Raw genomic sequence first — 3,709 nt, 5'->3', positions numbered from 1 at the left:
GCCGACTTCAGCAGCACAGTGAATACATAGCATTGAACACAAATACTGGCGATTTTAAGTGAATGATGGCCTTCGTCGAAAACCCGGACAATGAGAACTGCACTGACGACAAACTGCAATTTTCAGTGACCACATTGCATATTTCTCAAAATTCTGTGATTATGCCATGATCATTCAACTTATTTCATACTGTACTACACCGTTATTATATAGATCATGAGATTTTTTTAAGATGAGCAGGCCTTCGAAAACTACCTTTCATTGACACACAGAAGACCCCATCAAGACCAGCACATTTTTCAAAATTCGCCAAGAACTTCCCTGAAAAATAAATTTATTGCAAAATACCCATAAGCTCCAGAAGGTAACTGAAGTAATGAACTTATTAACAAAAGCATTGGTCCACTTTTTTCAGTAAATAGCCAGAACAGCAAAGCATAGAGGAACATGAATTTGATCTCCAAAGTATTACGACCCACAATACAATCAATAAAAAATGCTGACTCGTCTGCAAATTCCTACAGAAAAGACATGTACCATTGGCCACATGACGCCGCTTATCTAATTGTCCATACTCATTTTTTCATTATAGATGAATATTGCTTGGAGATTTTATTTTGAAGATACTATGTGCAATATCATATTTAATGCCACGAAATTTGACCATTTTAGAGAAAAATCTAACTTAATACATGACATATGGATCAGGCATCCAAACAGGCATCCAATTGATCAATATCAGTGAAAACAATGCAGATAACTCAGTTAATCTGTTCCAGCCAAGTAGGAAACAAATGCTCATGCATATACCTTCTAAAATCATGTTCTAATTCAACACATCGCATACTTCGCTAAGTTGGAAAGAAAATTTACATACTTACGCTGGCTGCGACAGCTAATTGTCTCCACACCCACAGCCACGTCCGTTAGGTATCCATGCCCAGCCCAACATAGGTTTAAGATCCTGGATCAGAAAAATGAATGCAAGAAGTATCCACCCATGCAACCATATTCTTGAATGTTGCAGCTAGCGTAAGTATTTTTTCTTAAAAATGAATGCAAGAACAAGCTTGACCTGGGTAGGGTAAGGGTGTAATGGCTTTTGATCTGGATCTTAAACCTATTCTTCAGAGCTCCAAATTCCCTATCAAACGTTACTCTAAGGTTGGAGTGTCCGAGATTGAATAGTTCCTGAGGAGTTCTTGGATAGTTTCTACCAGAGAACTCGTTCAGATTGTACCTAGTTTTCCTGAAGGGTGGAAGAACGCCCGACCGACATGCATAGGCAGCATCTCCTAGGTAGAACTTGCCATCGGGGATGTTGATGCCATCACGACGACTCATGATGTCACTGAGAATGTTAGCATCATGTGCTGATCCTTCCCAGTCAGCCAACACATATGTAAACTTCAGATCAAAGTCAATAGCACAGCAAGCACATTATGGCTTGCAGCTTGTGACCTCAGCACTCTAGCAATGACATGAGTACCATCTATTGCTCCAATGCAATCCTGAAATGGCATTACAAGATGCTGTTATGGCCACAACAGAACAATAAGAACATATCAAGGCATGAACCACATACTGTCAGTGCTCATCTTGAAGTATGGATACCATCTTGGGCTAGTGCGAATCGTGGCAGGATTGCAATTAAATATAGCGTGGTAGTAATTTGGAATGTGACAGGACGCAGACTCAAAATTTATTGACGGTTCTATAATTTCTAAGTGCGGCACTATTCCCGGACGGCATAACGTGGGCACGCTTTCTCGGCCACGTACGTGGCGTCTGCACCATAGGGTGCACCGCAATAGGCAATGTCAGCACACGTCTTGTTCCAATAACCGCGCGTGCTTGTTATTACCATCGTGCACACTTCTTTTAATTAGAATGTGTGCCCGTCTAGCGCACACATGTTGATCTGTCTAACTGTTTCTGTTTGTTGTGGCTAATCGCAAACAGTTCATCCGTGTGAAGTGTATGCCGTCAATCGCAGACACGTTGATCTGGCTCACCATTTCTGTTGTGTTGCCTAATCGCAAACAGTTCATCCGTCTGAAGCGTATGCCCTCAATCGCACACACCTTCATCTGGTTGCCCGTTTCTATTGTTTCGCCTCATCACAAACAGTTAATCCAACTGAACTGTATGCCATATATCGCACACGCCTTCATCTGGCTTCCCGTTTCTTTTGTTCTGCCTCATCGCAAACAGTTAATTGAACTGAACCGTATGCCCCGCATCGCACATGCAACTAAAATCTTAACCATGTTTGATGTATCCTTCATCGCAAACGTTTTGCGTCTTTTTGATGGTTTTTTAATCACCATTTGTGATTAACGCATCGCACACAATTTCGTCAAAGGGCCTCTGATCATAGTGTCGCGTTAGCAGCATCCTGCAGTAGTGATCAAAGGGTGGATCAAGAAGACCAAGACCAACCAGAAGGACAAGATTTCACCAGAGGAGAAACCTCCCTTGCCGGGCAGGCGAGCCTGGTTAGGTCGAGGCCTCCCCGAAGATGAAGCCAACGCGCCCAGGTAGGCCTGCCAGGACCAGCGGGGATCCACTCCCCCACCAAGACTCCACCGCTCCACCGCATCGCAACGCAATTCACCAATCGGTGCGGTGTTGAGCCCCCAGGTGGTTAAGTGGCTATCACTTAGCGCGTGGTAGTCATTTGGAGAGAAGATTATCCATGTGTGACACCCGTCTAGACGTGTGTCACACAGCCAGATTGAAGATGACTAAGACGGCGCGGCAAGGCTTGCCGGGCTGCATCCACGACGTGACGTACAGCGGCGCATTTAATGCGTTTTATCATAACTGCCAGAGTTAGGTATGATAGCACTATTGGCTATCTAATCAGCAGATAATGACCATTTTACCATTGTGGTAACCCCTTGACCTATAAAAGGCGGGCCATGGCGGTTGTAGAAAGGATTCAGACCCTCTTGTACCCTTGCACGCGTAGTTGCTTTTCCCGAGGCGACCTTGCCGGGCTCGAGCGCACCTCGGCACTACGGTCCCCCCATCAATCCACCAAAGCACACGGCGGCCCGAACCTTGGTAAAAACGATTAGTGTTATCTCTGCCGTGCTGCTCCACGACCTCTGCTCTTTGTGCACGTGATTGCCCCCCGCCAAACCACAATGGGCCCAATGGCTCCATAGGTGATCATGTGCTCACGTGACACCGCTGGTGTCGCGCTGCCTCCATCCTCAACCATTGCCGGTCTGCCCGTGAAGGTTACCCACCGATATACATAACCTCGCCGCCCTGAGTCTCTTAGATGACGCCTGCGAAACGCCCCCTTTCCATCAGATCCCCATCCCTCCCCCTTCCTGAAAGTGCGTTATATCGACTAGAGGGGGGGTGAATAGGCGATTTTTATGAATTCTTCACTGAGGAATTTGGAGGTGAGGAAATTCCTTAGCGAAGAACTACTAGCAGCGGAATAAGTACTCAAAAGTAAACATACCAAAACACAAGTATAGTCATCATGATGAAATGAAGACAAGCACAGAGTACAGAAAGCATAAACACAGGATGAAGACAAACGGACTGAAGAAATTGAACTGAGGAAATTGAGGAAGTCTTCAGTCAAAGTCTTCAAACATAGATACGAACAAGCACTCAACACAGTTATGAGGAAATGAAAGAGTTCAGGAAATAGAACCAGTGAGCTTGGTGAAGACAATGATTTGGT

The sequence above is a fragment of the Triticum dicoccoides genome, chromosome 3A (genome assembly GCF_002162155.2).
Source record: "Triticum dicoccoides isolate Atlit2015 ecotype Zavitan chromosome 3A, WEW_v2.0, whole genome shotgun sequence".
Taxonomy (NCBI): Eukaryota; Viridiplantae; Streptophyta; class Magnoliopsida; order Poales; family Poaceae; genus Triticum; species Triticum dicoccoides.
Note: the sequence above shows the minus strand (reverse complement) of the source record.